Here is a 19,095-nt window from a genome sequence, read left to right as displayed (position 1 = left end):
AAAAAGCAAAAAACCCGACGATAATTTCCCGTTAGCGCCCTTTCTTTGTTCTCGTGCCTGTCCCTGACCAGCCCACACGTGACGGCGCTGCGTGTTTAAAGTGAAAGTCGGGGATGAGTTACTGATGCCGACTGATCCACTCCGGTCTCATTTTCCGCTGGTGTCCCACCAGTGTCTCCTTGCTGATTTCCCTGTCCCTGCTAGTGTGCGTCTCTGCGGTGTCTCCGCCGATGTCTGTAAATCCACTCCGCTCTCATTTTCCGCTGGTGTCCCCGCCTTGCTGTTTCCCCGCCAGTGTCTCTGCTGGTGTCTGCTCAACTCTTTCCCTGCTGGTGTCCCCGCCGGTGTCTCCACCAGTGTCCGCTGCGCTCTCAATTTCTGCCGGTGTCCCCGCTAGTTTGCGCTCCAGTCTCATTCTCTGCCAGTGTCTCCGCCGATGTCTCAGTAAATGAGCGCTCCACTCTCATTCTCTGCCAGTGTCTCCGCTGATGTCTCAGTGAATGTCCGCTCCACTCTCATTCTCCGCTGGTCTCCACCTGTGTCTGCTCCACTCTCATTCTCCACTGGTGTCCCCGCCTGTGTCTCCGCCAGTGTCTGCTCTAATTTCCGCTGGTGTCCCCGCCCAGTGTCTCCGTCGGTGTCTCCGCTCTCAATCTCCGCTGGTGTAACTCCTGGTGTTAACTCCGGTGTCCGCTCCGCTCTCATTCTCCTCTGGTGTCTCTAAATGTCCGCTCTGCTGTCATTGCCCGACAGGTGTCTCAGCAGGTATTTGTCCTACACTGTCTGCTACAGGTTCATGTCTTTGCTTGTGCAGTAATTGGCTAATGTATATTTCTGTCAATTTCATTATATAAATATATTTTATTCTTGGTGGGTTTTTTCTTGTGTTAAATTTCAGGTAATTTTCTTGTAACTCTCAACTTGTGACTTACTTTAATGTTTTTTACGGACCACGAAGGTGGTTTTCTCGTGATAATGGATTAATTTATCTGGTTAACGACATAATTTTCTGGTTATTAAGAAAACTAAAAAAATCAGGCTGGTAAAAAGTTTTGTCGTTATCTCGTCAAAAAGGGCTTTGGTGTGAAACAGATTATTTTTTAACCCTTCAAAACCTGAGCAAACTGGCTTAATTTCTGTCATGAGTAGAAGGACATCTTTCTATACATTTTATTTTCTCTGTTTGTTTCCTGATAACAACACACTTCTGGTTGTTTTCTCATGATAACGATTGATTTTTCTTGTTATTTCTAATAACAAAGCTGGTTTTCTCGTGACTATAAACCCATTTATTATTATTTTTTTACTAGCCTGATGTTTTGTTTTCTTAATCAACAGAAAATTATGTCGTTATCGCGACAAAGTGAGTAAATTAAATTAAATAAATTCAATGTTTTCGCGAGAGAACCAGCTTTGTTTTCCAGAGATAACGGGAAAAATAGGTCCTTTTTATGAGAAAAGGAGCGTCATAATCTCGCGATAACGGCATAAATAAATCATATTCTCGAGAAAACACCGGAAATGTTACAGAAAGATGTCCTTTTACGGCTTCCGTATCTTTGAAAGAAATAAAGCCAGTTTGCTTAGATTTCAAAGAGTTTTAAAAAAACATCTGTGTTTACAGTCACGGAGGGGCTGCTATCAAAGGCGGCTGATGTGAATGTCCCGATCTAGAGAAAATTTTTGGTTTGGCCATTCTGGGCTACCGTAGAAACATGGCGACGTAGAGAGGGGGAGCTGCTCCCTGTGTGGATATAGACGGCTCATTCGGAGGTGACAAAAACACAACGATTATTATCTTCAGGTGATTTTACTCTAAAGAAAACAGATTGATTATATTCTAAATATTATAAATAAATCCAACACACTGGGCCTTTAAGTTTCCAGTGAGGTAAAATATGTCCGACTCAGTTATGTGGACGAATATTTAAAATAATACACAAAAGGAATTTAATGTTTTTCCTTGATGGGGCTGTGAAGCCTCAGTTTTTTCTTGTTTTTTTTTTCTTTTTCTGCAGCACAAATTTATCTTTTAAAAGTTGTAAAAAGACTCATAAAAATCCAGATTTTAAAGTCAACTTTTGTAACTCTGTGATAGTAAAAATCCTCTTTAACTCGTACGTGCAGGTGATATAAGCACGCCTCTCTGCCGCTCACACCAGCAAACTCTGCGTCTTTGATCGCCCACCCCTCCCCAGCACGCTCACTCTCTGCCGCTCACACCAGCAAACTCTGCGTCTTTGTCCTCGCCCACCCCTAACCCACCAAAAAACCCTCACGCTCACATTATCAACACACAACGGTCGCCACGGTAACCCACTCATCACCATTCACCCCTGGAGTGTTGGTAAGTGTTGCTGGGTGGCACGTCAGACAAAAGGGCATTCTGGGAAGTGAATTCACGGCTTGGACGGCGAACCCCTTCATCTCTCGCGCTCATAAAACAGAGCTGCGGTTTCCAACAAAGGCTGGCTGACCTGAACACAACCCCGACACGCAGACGCTCAAAAACAAACAGACGTTAAAGGCTGAGCAGCTTTTTACAGCTCACAAAATACACTGACTGATTCCATCTCATCCACATCCATCTGCAGTCACAGCTCACCTGCCGACAGGTGAAAACTGAAGAGCTGCAAAAAGGATTTTAAGAGTGAAGAAAACAAAAACACTACGAGGGCGTCGCTTTTGGCATTGTGTCATTTCTATTTTCACAATTTTTTTTACAAACACAAAAAAGATTTTAAAAAATAATAAAATAACATTTAAAAAACTTTTAATTTAATTTAATTTTAATTATTTCAAAAATATTAATAAAAATTTTTTAAAAATAAAAATGGATAATCAGCAGATTAATCCATTAAAAAAAAACCAGTTCAAAATTAGCTCCACCTAAACCAACTATAACAGTAAAATCCTGCTTTTACATTAATGCACGAATCAGAATCATACCTCTCTGTCACCTTTGACCTCTTTGACTCCAGGTCGTATCTCTCTTCATCCACTTTGTCGATGAGGGTGTGCAGCTTTTTGCAGGTTTCTTTAAAGACATAAACATCCGTGATGTTATAATTCAAAAATCTTCACTGATGGATATTATACTTCAAGATACTGCTAATATTATATATAAACAATTTTATTTTTGCCATGTTTTCGATGCAGCATAAAGATGGAGAAAGTCTGCCTACTGAAGCCGGAAAAAGAGGAGAACAGGTGAAACAAGCATAGGACTTTGAACCAGGAGACTGGTGTGTGTGTCCCACACTAAGGACACATTTAGATGAGAACAGTCCTACTAAAAAAGTCTTTCCTTTGCCTAAAAAAACTGCATTTGTAGGATAACATTGTGAACACAATTCTCATGCTGGGCCTGTAGTTGGTGATGCCGTTCTCACAGGATCCGGGCATTGCCAGTTTACACGGTGACAGAAGAAAAGGCAAAAGATTTCGCTCTGGAACCCGATTTCAAAAGTTTGCATTTTCAGGCCCCCAAAACGCAGTTTTCGTACGAACGGAACGCCGAATTATAACAAAAAGTTTGACATTTCATGCAAGAACTGTTGCCATGTAAATGACCCTTAAAAGCCAACGCACGTCAGTCATCAGTCACATGAGTACATTTTCGTTCTAACATCAACCACAACTGGCGGGAATTTCTCCAAAAACAAGATAAAATACTGCTGCATGTCAAACAGCTCAGAGCCGACAGCAGCTGAGCCTATTGGAGGAAGGAAAGTCCGTACGAATTCAGTGTGTTTTCCCAACATGACGCAGAGGATTTCCACCTCAGTTTAAAGCGAGACGCATGTTCTCTGCGCTTGTATGTTAGTGCTGGACTGCAGAGTGATGGGGTTTTGTGGTCAGGGCTGCAGATTAACTCTCCCTGTGGTGGAGAAACATGTTAGTCGACCATTTTTCAGTTTTGGCGGAGAAAAAGACGTCTGGCAGGAGGACAAATGTGTTCGCCTCACAGCAGGACGACCGGCTCGACTCTCGAGGTTCCTGTAGATGTAAAAGCTGCTCGTTTGAATGATTTAAAGTGCTGTGGACATCCAGCCACGACGCAGACATTTGCTCTGCAGGTCCGGCTCTGATTAAAGCTCAGCGGGGTGGACCGAACTTAATGACCGGGATCCTCAACTCGCTTTGATTTGGGGGCCACTTTTACAAAATGTCAGGCCAGGGGCCAGTCACAGCAGCCCCATACATGTTTCTGGGTTTTGGGGACATTTCTAGGCTTTTTGGACATTTCTAGGATTTTAACACATTTCTAATGTTTCTAGGATTTAAGGATTTTAAGACGTTTTTAGGATCTTAAGACATTTTTTCTGATTTTAGCACATTTCTAGGATTTTATGAAAGTTTCTATGACTTTAGGAGGTTTTAGGACATTTCTTGGATTTTAGGATGTTTCTAAGATTTCCTTGATTTTTGGACGTTTGTAGGATTTCTGGACATGTCTAGGATAGTGCATATTTCTAAAATTTTAAGACATTTCTAGGAATTTAGGACATTTTTAGGATTTTCTCGTATTTTAGCACATTGCTAGGATTTTAGGATGTTTCTCTGATTTTAAGACGTTCCTGGGATTTTAGGACATTTCTAGGATTTCAACACATTTCTCAGATGTTAAGACATTTCTCAGATATTAGAACACTTTGTGGATTTTAGGACATTAGGGGTCTATCTAGGACCTCTGTCAGGGGGTGCAGCGATTCTCCAGTGGCACATTTTATTGTGAAGCAGAAAATGGTTGGATACCTAAGAAAATAATTGTCTAAAAGTATTTGTATACATGTGGACAAAGCCAAGACATTTCTGTGGACATTTTAATATTTCTTTCTGTGCTGTAACTAGGTTTCATGCGTAACTTATACTTTACGAAAAATGCTGTAATATTATGAAAATAGTCCTAATTTAGCAAAAATTGAACTGAATTGTAATTGCAAAGAGGAAAAAAAAACACATTATAACAATAAAGTCAATAAAGTTTTAGTCAGAAAATAATCATATTTAAATGACAAAAAATCTAAAAATATGTTAGGACTTAGATTACATGTTGAAAACTTATCCTCAAAATAATGGCCTTTTTCTAAAATAATGGGTTCAATCAAAATGTTTCACTATCTATACTCACCACTTATCAGTCACCTAAACAAACACATTCATAGACTTGTTAAAAATCAAAATAATAATTAGTTGCTGCCGCTGAATTTGAAAACACCACAGACATCTGTTTTATCTCGTCCGCCGTCCCTGCTGGAGAACAAACGCGTCCATCCATCAGCAGAGAAACAACACTCACTCTCAGCTCCAAGCAAACAGCCTGTTTGGTGTTCCCGTTTATCTGCTGTCGCCAGGTATCGACGGAAAACACTCGGCGTCCATCACTCCGCTGCTGCTGAAGATTTAAGAGGTTCAAGAGTCTCTTTTTTAACGTCTTTCAGCATTCAGAAGCTGCTTTCACAGCTGTGTTTACAGAGTTCAGCTCACAGCTCGTTCACCCTGAAAGCTTTTGTGGGTTTTACTGCATAATGACGGCGTTTATACATATGTTCTGGTGTTTGCCCTTCTTACACAACTCTTTTAAAAACCCTTCTGAGCTGTTTACATGACTGATGAAAATTAATATCCCACTAATATTCCTGTTTTCATGCAGCCGCACATACTCTGATTAATGTGCCTTTTTATGTTCAACGTTAAGCCTCGTACAGACACCGAGCCTGCCGTCTGTTCATTTCATCTGTATTTTTGCACATTTTCTGAAAGCTTACAGATAAGGATGAAACAGAGCAGTACCATCAGAGACCATGAAGGAAGCGTAGCACGGTTTAAGCGTGATATGAAGTTTTTTAAACGGTGGAACTACACAAATTGATAAAAAAGTGAAAATATTCTCTGTCCACGTTGCCTCAGAGATTTCCGCCATCTAAAACTGTCCTTCATCAAAAGGTACATTATTATAATAACCTCCCCCGTCACACACGTCTGTTGTTGTCAGAAAAGGATGAAGTATGAGGGCTGCGACATTTACAGCTTTAGACACAGACACACGTATGTTTAACACATTTTCATCCTAAGTTTCGCTTTGCAGAGAACGTCCGCGTCTACATATTACGCGTGCGGTATCCTTCTGCATCTGCTGTTGACGTTACGGGATTCTGCTCCCGTGATGTCAACACAAGCACATGGCAACCAACACCAGGACATCAACAAAATCACATGCTAGCACGGCAAAAGAGGCACATGGTAAGGAGTTGAAGAAACAAAACACAATTTAGATCGGAAGTGAACACCGTTCCTGTCCTAAAATCCTAAACATGTCCCAAAATGCTGAAAATGTCCTAAAATCACCATGACGATGACAGTGCAAGCAGATGCAGCATCCAGTAGTGCCTCAAATCCTTGTTTCTTTTTCGCAATATTTTCCTATTTTTTTGACTCCATGGTCCCTTTGGCTGAAGCACGATTTTTCTACGATAGAGAAGCACTTATCAACATTGGGATATCCGCACTTACGGCATACACCGAGCGGCCAGTCAGACCAGAGGAGAGAAACGAAACCGAAAGACGAAGAGAGGGAGGAGAGCTGGCATCAGGGTGAGGCTGACCTGACTTGGACCGAGAGCTGTTCCTCTTCTGAGCCTTCTTCTGGCTAATGTCCAGTTTCAGCAGAATAAAACGGATGAGATGTGATTGAGGCTCACTCAACAAATCAGAGACTGCTCTGTGCACATCTTCACACAGACATGGTTAACCCCAAACATCCCGGATCACGCTGTTGCACTGAATGCTTGGACCTTGTTCAGAGCCGACAGGACACAAGACTCTGATGCAAACTCAAAAAATTTACTGCAGGAATTGTATGATGCCACCAGCAGCAAAATGCCCAAACAACCGGATGGGGATCTTCACAGTAGCTGCTGATTTTAATCAATTCATCCTTCAACTCTAAAGATGTAGCAGGATGTTTAAAAAATGAGTAATAAATCTACCTTGTACCTTAAAATCCAAGAAATGTCCTAAAGTCCAAGAAACCAACTGTACAATCTCTCCATTGCACCTTTTGTACATACATGTTGTGTTCTTTATGTTCTATTTTTTCATTATATATTCTTAAATTGCTTCTATATTTTTACCTTATGTCTTAAACTACTTAAATTCAATATTTTTATTCTTCCTTTATGTTAATTGTTTTGCACCAAAACACCAACTCAAATTCCTTGTATATGTACGTACATGCACACCCACAAAAAAAAAAAACAGATTCTGATTCTGATTCTAAAATGTCAAAAAAAACCATCTGACAAACTTCCTAAAATCTCAGAAACCCTTCTGTCATTTCGTAAAAGCGGCCCCTTTCTCAAAACAACATTCTTGCTTTAAAGCAACAACTGATTGCAAACTTTTCAACGGTTGCCTTGAATGTAATCATGGCGGCTCAGCTTTTCCTGATGAAGTTTTAAAAAAGTCAGTTGTGCTTATTTGGCAGAAGCAGGATTAAAGTTCTTCTGAAACAAAAGAGCGGCTGATCCCGCAGATCTCCTCCCGCCCTGACTCAGAGCGAGGAGTGCTGCTGATCCATTAGAGAGCTCGGGAGCGCTGACCCGCCTCTCCTCTGCTCCATACCAGAGCTGCTCTCATCACCTCCCACTCAGAGAGGCTCCCTCTCAGGGATCTCCTCGCCTGACACCGAGAGCCCGACAACACCGCGCTCTGCCCGGCGGATGAGTTTACACGCTGGCATTCGGTCGCAACTTAGTCCACATTAGGAATTAACCCGTCAGCAGGAGCTTTGGAAGCGATATCGTCACATCTGTCAGTGTTGTATCTTTTAGGGAAGAAAGTAGAACGGCGAACAAGATCCGAACAAAAAAATGTCAAATTTATATTTCGGATTTCACGAGTGGTTCACGTTCAATCTACTTTTTTTTGTATTTGGGGGTAAAAAAACACAAAATTACACTGAACTGCAGAAAAGCTTTTAAAATAACAGACAACAGATGGAGGGTTAAGTGTCTACCTTCAGAGGTCAAAGGTCAAGAGGTTTTCCAGGTTACCTCGCTGTGGAGAAGACAGCGGTGGAAGAAGTTTTAAAATGTCCATCTTACTGTTATTCTTATGTGTATCTCTGCTGTTCACTGTAGCATTGCACACATTTTTATTTTTATTTTTTAAATATATTTTGAACTTACATACATACTTTTATACATTGCAGCATTGCAGCATAAAGCAGCAGCACATTATCCATATTATAATTTAAATGTTTTCACACACATACGCAGCACATTTTCACAAAGTTCAGGGACGAAGCTTTGACAGTCAGGGCTACTGTTTAAACTATTTATTATTTATTTTTTCCTGCTTTATCTTTTTGAGTATGTGGATGTATATTTAATTACGTATAATATAGGTTTGAGTTAATGATTAAAATTCAGTGACTTATGGGGAAGGGTTGGGATCAAATACATTTTTACTTCTCACTTTTTTAAATATGTAAAATAAGTCATTATGTACTTTATCATTTATTTTGCTTTATATTTTTCGTCGTCTGTAATTATTCCATACCACAAGAAGAAATTAAGAGAAGGTGACAAGAAAATGACCTGAAAATTAGTTTTAAAACACAGAGGGAGAGGGAAATTATTCTAAGTTAATAATAGTAATAAAATGGGAAAAGTGTTGAGAAAACAATATTCATTATTATTATTATTATTATATATTTGTTTTAGTTTAATTGTATTTTTATTGGATTTTATTTCTTTAGGTTTTTTTGTTAAATTTTGGGTAATTTTCTTGTAACATCATTTAGTATTTAAAAGAAATTGAGCCACTTTGCTCCGGATTCTAAAGATGCAGGCCGACCCAAAAACATGAATGATTCATTCGATTTATCAACTCATAATCAGTGCGACTATAATGAACCACAATTTCCCTCCCAGGGATCAATAAAGTTTTTCTGATTCTGACTCTGCAACTCACACCAAAAAAAAAAAAAAAAAAAAAAAAAATCTGTGTTTTTGATTTTGGAGTTAACGTCCCTGTAAGTACTGAACTTGGGATTTTATTTGACCTTTTTTGGGTCATGCTGTAACAATGATCTGCTCACTGATTTACTGCAAAACACTGAGGACCAAACGGCCTCACAGAGCATAAATATTCAGCGGGAATCGAACCCGCGACGCTGGCAGAGGAACACACACGCAGCGGCCGCAGCGTCTCATTGTGCGGCTGCATATCTTTCAGAGGGATTCAGTTTCAGATCCTTCAGCTGATTAAAATGTGGAAAAGAAGCTGACGAGGGAAAAGATGATCCGCGTGTGCTGTAAACACAGCGACATTAAGGCTTTTCTCCAGAACATGATCGCATTGTTGTTTTCTGCCTGTGGCGGTAAATAAAGACGGGTCACCATGCCGACGCGGATCTGCTGACACCCATGAAATCTTCCTCAGTTTTTGCATCTGTATTCGCAGTATTACAGTACTTTAACAGTCAGAAATGCTTAAATGTTGTTGAGTTTTTGCTTGAGTAAAAGTACCACAGTGTAGAATAATATAATATATAACATAAGTCTAAAAAGAAAAAGATTGCATAAAATCTACTTCGGTGTGTGAGATTTAGGGGGATTTAGTGGCATCTAGCGGCCACGCTTCTTGCACATAATGTAAACTTTTGTTGCATTTGCAGCGTTTCGGGGCCTTGCAGCTGCTCCCCTGCAGTCCAGCCATAAAGACGAGGCGTTTATCTGGTTAGAGAAACTTTATTATACCAGCGTCCTCATTCAAAACGTGAAGAATAAAAACACACTAAATCAAAGATAAAATGATCGACGCAAAACATCTCACAAAAAACTCCCAACAAATGCGGCGACCTTATTAAGCAGCGTAAATAATGACCCTAAAATCTCTGTAGCTCATTGTGCTGAATCGTTTCAGATTCATGTTTCAGTCAGAATTTAAGGGCGGAAACACCGATTCACATACGAATCTCGATTCTCGTTTTAACGATTCAGAAACGATTCCAAAATCCTAAACATCGATTATAGACTATATTTACTAAACTTACTTAACCGTCTAAAACTTTTATCATTTAGAAAAGTGTTGATAATTTGGAGAGCGTTTGTCGGATCGTCTTACTTTTTTCGGCGGTGAAAGCTGCCGGATGATCCGTCAGAGGGAAACTCCGCTGAATCGTCGCTCTTTTAGGAGCCTCAGCATCCAGACTGGGAACTTTGTTCAATAAATCCATAATGATCGATCCGATATCGGGTGTCTTCCGTCCATATTTTATCCATTTTTCGATGATAGAAGTACATTAGCATCGATGCTAAACGCCATATTGGTTTCCCATGGTTCCTTTGGAGAGGTCAGAGGTTTGTTTTGGTCTTGTCGTCCAATCGGAAGACGAGCCGACGCTTTGTATCCGCTTACGTAGGCTATACGTCATCTAGTGCAAACTGCACTGTGATTGGCCGAATCCTGCTGCATCTATCGCTCAATAATAAATAATAATAATACAATAATAATAATAATAATAAATAATAATAATAATAATAATAAATAATAATAATAACAATAACAATAACAATAATAATAATAATAATAATAATAATAATAATAATAATAATGATGATGAGACACGGGTAGATCAGGAGACAGTGTAACAGGCAGCAGGGCCTCATATGGACGTTAACCCTGTGTTGACTGCAGGCAGAGCAGGCAGGAGGATCGGGGCCCTCTCTGAGGTGTCAGGAGTGTGTTGTGGCCCTCTGCAGCAGCACAGAGAGGAGCTGCTGTGCAGAATGGCACAGATAATGGGACACACAAACAACTGCAAAAAACAATGGGACTTTTTTTGGAAAAGTGTCCACTTTTTGAACTAAAATAATTACAATGTTTATTTTTTCACTTCCTGATTCCCAACACTTGGGAGAAGATCTATTCTGCTCATTTTTAGATTCATACTCGTATTTTGGGATTATACAATAACACATTTACATGTTTTATGTAAAAAAAACACAACCTATTTTTTGCAGCACAAAATGGTGAGGAACTGTGCATTATTTATCAGAGTGGGGTAAAATGCATGACCCTCCCTTCACCATAAATTATAACATTTTACAGTTTCTGCCTGTGATAAATGGTGTGATTTGGGATTTAAAAAAAAAAAAAAAAAAAAAAACACACACACACACACACACACACACACACACACACACCACCAGAAGTTTCCCAGCATGCAGGAGGCGTGATGAGCGTCCTGATGGCGTAATGCAGCCGTGATCCTGCGTTCAGGTGGAGGAATACAGACTCAAACGCAAGAGAGTTTTTGGAACTTAAAAAACTAATGATAATAATAGAGTTTTTTTTGGAACTTAAAAAACTAATGATTAATAATAAGAATTTTCAGGTAATTATTTATTTTTTTTAGTTGTTTTTGTAATTTCTTGGAAATTTTGGGGTCATTTCTTCCTTTGTTGCTCAAACAGCTTTCACACTCTGAACTCCAGATGAAGTCATGACGACTGTGAGACACTCAAATAAAAGTAAAGAAAGAAAAAAGTAAAGAAAAAGAAAAAAATAAGCACACAGAGGCTTTCAGTGCAGAGATAAATTCCCACAATTCACATCAACTCCCCTCGCCCATCCCAGAGGTCAAAGGGCAAATTCCAATGAGAGGAATCCTCTAAATATTAGCTCACATCTTTAATTTATTGAGAGGCTGAAACATTTGTTTTGGAGAGCTCGGTGCTTTTTCTGCCTCTTTGATCCGGAGGATTACATTTTTATCTCTGTCCGAGGTCAGCGCGGTCGCATCATTCACACACCGAAAAAATCTAAAACAAACAAACACGTTTTTGTTTGAGTTTTTAATCTGTGAGAGAGAAACCGCAGAGGAGAGACGCATCATCGGACAACATGAATTCATGATTGTGCTTTATGCTGTAAAAGCAAATGTATTATTGTGTATCAATCAAAGAGATTCTGAAGTTAATGCGAATATTTCTGGTTAAAAAAATAATTTAAAATATATCAATAAATTAATAAAAAATATTTATTTCTTTAAATAAAATAAAATTAAAATAATGCATTCATGGTTGAACTCAGGTTTAAGCTGACATTAAGACGTAGAGGGATTTCTCTTTGTAGACGTCTTTTCCCCTCTCACTTTTTAACCAAATTCAGACGTGGAGGGACCTCATCATTTAGACGTCTTTTCTGCGTTTTCTTTATTTTTTCTGGGTGCGAGCTGGAAGAAAACAGTGTGGAGGGATTCAGACTGTCCCAGATGTTTCCTCACAGCTCCTGGTTCCATAAATAGCTCCAGTTTGTCTTCCAGCTGCAGCACAAATGACTTAAATGACTCTGACACCTACAGACGCGCAGGTTTCACGCTGCTCTGTGTCTGCAGACACCCAGCAGGCGTCCTCAGCGGTTTAGGACGTGAATTCATCTGCAGGTAACCGGATCGGCATTTACCAAGAAAAAGACGACTGACGGTGTGGATTTTGTGGAATCTAATGCAGAAAATTTTCTGTTATTAAATTCATTTAGAAGATTTGTATGAACCCTGACTTCTTTTTTCATCTCGTTCTCATTCCGATATCGTCAAATATCAACGGTTTCGCAGTCATTTTGGCGTAAGATCCCGACGCCGAAAGCCGCCTTTGTGCATCGGCATGATGAGCTGCTGGACGTCGTCAGCTGAGACGCGGCCGTACAGATCAGTTGGTTGTGTTATTATATACTGGCGGACCGCTGGACGGCAGCTGTCGCAGCAGCACGATTTCTGTCGGCGTCAGTTGAGGACGCAGATGAACCGCACCCATCATGTCCTCATGATACGCCACTGAACAGAGTCATGTTAAAACGCTGCAGAAAATTACATTAAATAGGAACACGAATGTACTCATGATGGGCCAAAAGCCACCTTCTGTGTCAAACCCGTAAGCGTCTGGATGGCGTCAGATGAGAGCCAGCGGCGTTGTTATTTTGTGCAGACTGCTTGAAGGCACCGGGCACGTCCACATGCACCGTGCACGAGTGTCACGTGAGAATGCAGCCAGACGAAACCGGCTGCGTGCATATGAAAAATAAACAAAGAAATGACCCAAAAATTTCCAAGAAATATTAAAGTAAATGAAAAAGTTCTAAAAAAATAACAAAGGAAAAGGCCTGTCAAAAGACCTTAGAATTATAATCAAAAATAATAATTCATATTTAATTGATCATTTAATTAGCTAAAATAATTAATAATGTCATAATTTAATCTGCTCTCATTATCCGCCGGTGTCTACTAAAAACTAAAAACTGTAAATATTGAGCAGAAAGTTGGAAGATGAAGAAGAAGAAAAAAATGGGCGTTAACTTGGACCTAATATTTGACTTTTGGTTGAAACTGAGGATAATCAGACCTTAGCTTTTAGCTTTTAGCTTTTTTTTGCAGAAATCTGCAGCTGCACCTCTGTGTTGGAGTCAGTATTGTTTAAAAAAACCTGATGCAGAACCTGCAGGAACCAGATGGGCTGCAGGTCGGGCTGCGGGTCGGGCTGCGGGTCGGGCTGCAGGGCGCCTGGCAGACGGCCGAATCCAAAAAAGAAACAAATCACCATCCAGAGATGACAACAGCCGCCTCTGCGCTCAGAGCGAAACCATCTGCGACAAACGGGAGAAAGTTAATGAGATTTTGAGCAGGCTCTGAATGTAACAGCACTCCCTGAACTTTTACGATGACCTCCGGCAGCCTGGACATAATAACCCTAAACGACTTTACAGCCTGCGCGGTTATTAGACGCGCTCCGGTTACAGTCATGAGGTCTGCGGGGGGACGGAGGACGGAGGACGGAGGGACGGACGCTCTGTCTCTGAGTCAGCATGAGTGAGGACATGGAAAATGAGCCGCGCAGGAAATAAAGAGACAGAAAAGATGAAAAGTACAGCGAGGAGCTTTGGACCATGAAACTGAAATAGATGAAAACGAGAAAAACAATAAGAAAGTTCAGAAAAACTCCCGAATCTGCACAAAAACGCACCACATGTTCCACCCAAACTTTCCCAAAAAACAGGAAGACGTCCACCTTTGTCTCAGGTGTTTCACTCGTGTGCTGCACGTGCACGAGTCATAGTGGGGAAAAATACAAGGAAAAGAATTTAGATAAAATAGATGAAGTTAACCCTTTGAAACCGGGATCGACATCACTTTTGTGATGCTTTCAGATGCCTTTTTCACCCTGTGAACCCTGAGCTTATTAGTTTGATTTCTTTTAAAACACCAAAAAAATAATGAAAAATGTAATGAGCAACTTGGCAAGAAATCATTTAAGGATATTTGGAAATATATTATTTTTAAAAAACTAACAGAAATGTCCCCCAAAACAGCATTTATAATTATTTAAAATTATTGTTATTATTTTTAGGCTTTTTTTCCCAGGCCTTTTCTAAAAAAAAAATTTTAAAAAACCTTTTTCCTTTATTTTGTTTCTAATTTTGGATGATGTTCTTATACTTTTTTTTTTTTTTACTTCTTCTAATGTTTTTCAAAGAAATCACGCCAGAGTTAAAGAGCCAAAATTAGCTTGATTTCTCTCACAAACACGAGAAGAAGGTAATGAGCAACTTAACAAGAAGTGACCAAAAATAATCAAGAAATTGGTTAAACAGCTACAAATTACATTTACATAGTACTTAAAAATAAAATGTATATATATTCTGTATTTTTTTATGTAGCATAATTTTAAATACATATCATGATAAGAATTATAAATACAATTTTTCTTTTTTATAACATCTAATAACATACTGATAGTCACCTTTTTGAGAATTTAGTTTTTCCTTATAAACTAAATATTGAAAAAGTATTTACTTTTTTCTCATAATCTGCTTGGAGGAAAAAATTAATTAATATAAATAAGGAAATAAAAAAATAACGTAAAATTTAACAAAATCATTGAAAAAAAGTGTAAATAGTAAAACATATAAATGACAATTTCATTTATTTTTGGTTTGTTTGTTTTTGTTTTTAAGTTTGCCAGATGGAAGTGAATAACTGAATGAACAGATGACCTGTTTTCTATTTCTTTTTAAGTTTGCGGGACATTTCTTGCCAAGTCGATTATTATGTTTTTTTTTTTTTTTTTTTGAGAAATCAATCCAGTTTTCACAGGTTTGAATTCTAGCCAAAGGTGTAGAAAACTGATGTCAGTCCAGGTATGAGAGGGTTAATTTGCTTGCAGAAAATCATCAGAACTCAAGAGTTTCTGCTCCGAAAACAGACAACAGATCAAACACTCCCCCTACTGACCGAGAATCAGCAGGACGACGTCCGACAGCTGATCTGAGGTCTGTTTCAGCTCTGCAGGAACATCACAAGGCTTCATTTTTTTATTTTTATTTTATTTTATTTTTTTTTTGTTTTATTTTATTTCAATTTTAATTTTTGGATTTAGTTTTTAATTTTTAATTTTTAATTTTTAATTTTTAATTTTTAATTTTTAATTTTTAATTTTTAATTTAAGCATCCCCTGTATTAACTGTGTGTTTGACCTGAAAGTTCCAAACTGGATTTATTTCAAAAACAAAAAAAAATTCCTTCACGATTTGCTTCGAGCGCCACCACAAAATATCATCTTGCAGCATTTTTCATCCAAAAATAACCAGGATCAGTTTTCAGGGAACCAAACTGGTGGCAGTGGGACACCCCTGACCTCTGACCTCTGAGAGCCAACGTCAGCCTGCAGCTCCCTCTGTCTGTCTGCAGGTGTCCTCTGCTGCTGCAGCTACACACCTTTACTGCAGTACAAGTACACAAAACACTCCTCCACAACTACAAGTCCCGCATTCAAATCCTTACTGAAGTACAGGTACGAATCCTTGATGTTTTTGGAGGAATATTTTGTATCAAAATTATCCTTCAGAAAAAAAAAAATATAAATCTGTATCTTTAGCACTTTTTTGACTTAATTTAAATGTTTCTTATTTAGTTGTTCGGGTTTTTTTTTTACTGTTTCATAATTTTCTTTTTCTTTTTAATTTATTTATTTACGAATATATTTTGCTAATTTTCTGAAATTTGTCTTTGTAACTTTTTTAAAAAAAAAAATTTTTTTCACCAATTTTGGGGCCCATCCTTGTTAAATTGCTCTTCACCCTCCCATGATTTTGAACAAAATCAAGCCAATTCACTCAGTTTTCAAAGGGTTAAAGATGGAGGATTTTCTCAACACATAAAGGAGTACTTCATCCTTCATCACAAATATTCGACATCTGGAGATTCGTGGTTTCCACGGGAACCAACGAAAGCTGTCAGATGACCGTAGTGCAGTAAAAAGTGCCATATTTCTATACAAAGTAAAACAAAATGGAAATATTTCAGTACAAGTACCTCAGTTTGTACTTAAGTTCAGTACTTAAAATAATGACCTCCCACCTCTGCTGTCATTGACCGTAAAACATGATTAACTCTTTTACTGCTGGTTTCATACCTGTGAGACTCGCTGGTCTTCGGTCCCGCTGAGCTTTTTGGGGCTCGTTAAATCTGATGACTTCCAGCTGACGGCGCAGCTGTTAATTACAACAAAGTGAAGCAACAACGGTGAAAACCAGCAGGACTGAAAATCAACCCCCAAAACTGCACTCAGATACTTAATGTCGAAGCTTTCTCTACGATTTAACCCTTTGAAACCAGAGCAAAATGGCTTTCTTTCTCACTGAACGACACAATGAGCAACAGAAGAAAAAAAATACCCCAAAAAAATTACCTAGAAATGTAATAATAATAATAATAATAATTATAATAATTATAATAAAATAATAATAAAGGACATAACCTGGAAAAGTGCAAAATGTTATTTTCATTCTGTAATTATTTATAATTATTTTTTATCTTTTAATTTTCTTTAAAAATGTTCACCTCACAGACAGCCTGTGATTCAAAGCAGGCAAAAATAAAAAAGAAATGACGGACAGAAATGAAAAAGAAATAGAAAGTAAAAAAAAAGAACAACATTTAAAAAAAAAATACTTTGGAAAATGTGCATAAAAAAATGATAATAAATCTGATGTGTGTTAAAAGTAGAATTTCTGCCTGATCATTGAACGCCTCCGTGTGTGTTCAAACACGGATGCTTTCACACACGGACGAACTCCGCAAAGACTAAATTTAACCTGCGGCAGTGAGGCCGAGCCCAGCAGACCGGTGACGGAGCGAGAAGAAACGCAGCGTTTTTTAAAGGAGTCTTGGTGAAGTCACATGATCCAAATATAACTCGGAGGCGTCTGCTCACATTCCCCTCGCTGAGCGGCGAGACGAAGTTAGAAACTGAGGAAACTTTAGAGGCCGCGGAGCCTCGGACCCCCAGCAGGCCGCAGGCAGAGCCCAGAGCACCACAAAAGAAAGGAATAGGTGAGGATAGAAGAAGCGATGGCGAGCTCCCTGTAATGTAATGTGTTCTATGATTTCTTGTTGAACAGGAGAAATCAATGCTGTTTTCAAGCTGTGTGTGTGTGTGTGTGTGTGTGTGTGTGAGTGTGTGTATGTGTGCATGTGTGTGAGTGTATGTGTGTGTGTGTATGTGTGTGTGTGTGTGTGTGTGTGTGTATGTGTGTGTCTTGTTTTAACAAGAGACCGTACCAAAGTGTGTTTCTGGTGAGATCAGACTCATTATCCGAACGCCTCGTTTCGATTTAGTTTCCTAAATCACTGCTGTCATTCCTAATTATTTAGGTGACCTCTGACCTTTCCTCCAGCGCCACCATCGGGACAAATGACAAAACGTCTCAAGCCGGCCGCCTGCTCGGTGCGTCAGGGCCGTCCGTCGCTCCGGTTGTTGCGGTGTGACGTTTTTCGTTGGTTTGCAGACTCTCGGCTTGAGTTTGGCATTTTGGCAGTCAGCTTTTTTTTTTCTTTTTGGAGCCAGAAGTGACCATATTTGGGCGAGAGGGTGGCGGAGCGAGGAGGTCAAACTGACTCACGACTGCAGCGGCGCCCGCCACTCAAAGCGGCTCCGCCCTTAACCCTTTCAAAGCTGGGCGAACTGAAGCCAACAAGCAATTTAAGATTATCCCTGAAAAAATAGCAAAAACAAGAAAATGACCTGAAAATTAATTTTTAAAAAATCATTTAATTAAAAAAAATGACAATAAAATGGACAAATAACAGAAATTTAAATAACAACCCTATAAAATGTTGATGAAAACTTTTGAAACTGACTGCAGCATCATAACTGCACGCTTTGATCTCTGACCTTGTTCATTTTTTTGGGATTGTGTTTTTTATGATTGCACTTTTTTCTGCTTTGTTTTGAAAGTGTTGCAACAATTTTTACGATTTAAATCTGGATAAATAAAGTTCCATCTTGTCTCACAGGAAGTTCAGGAGGAATATAAATTACATTTTGTTTGTTGGCACCTTCACTAATAAAAAAATATCACTGAACTGTCTCTTTGTTGAGGTCTGAGTTTTAATGTTTAGTATGGAAGTCAAATGATGCTTATTAAAACAGATTTATTTTTCAGAGAACTAACCCATGAAATAATATCCAGAAAACACAGAATAAAATATTAGCAATTAAAAATTATTTCCAACAAAAATAATGTTTTAGAAATTATATCATTTTTCATAAAACATTTTAATATTAATTTTACAGTTGATTTTAGATTCATTGCATTGATTTTAGGCTAACAAAAATAAACTGATAAATAAATAATAAAAATCCAGTTCCAGTGATGAAATTTTATTTGTATTTAAAACACCCTTTCCTGCAAAAACTAACTTGATTTTGACTTTTTTGGTTGTATCCGAAAATATTTTTAAATTATTTATATATATATATATATACAAGATAAACCAAATTTAAGCTATTTTTAGAAATGTAGTTTTTGATTTTAAGGGCTTTGGAGCAGCCTTAATGTCTGGTTTTACAAAGATTAAATATTATTTTACATGACCAAACATTTTAGAACAGTTATTTTTGGTTTACGGAGGGGAAATTAAAACAAATAAAATTGTGGGTGACGGTGTGCAGTTTTCTGAAATTATGGCTCCAGTGCCGTCCACAGAGACGAGTCAAAAGAAGACACAAAAAGACAAATGGACACTGA

The sequence above is a fragment of the Plectropomus leopardus genome, chromosome 17 (assembly GCF_008729295.1).
Source record: "Plectropomus leopardus isolate mb chromosome 17, YSFRI_Pleo_2.0, whole genome shotgun sequence".
NCBI classification, from domain to species: Eukaryota; Metazoa; Chordata; class Actinopteri; order Perciformes; family Serranidae; genus Plectropomus; species Plectropomus leopardus.
The sequence above is the reverse complement of the archived record's forward strand: the minus strand, read 5'-3'. Positions refer to the sequence as shown.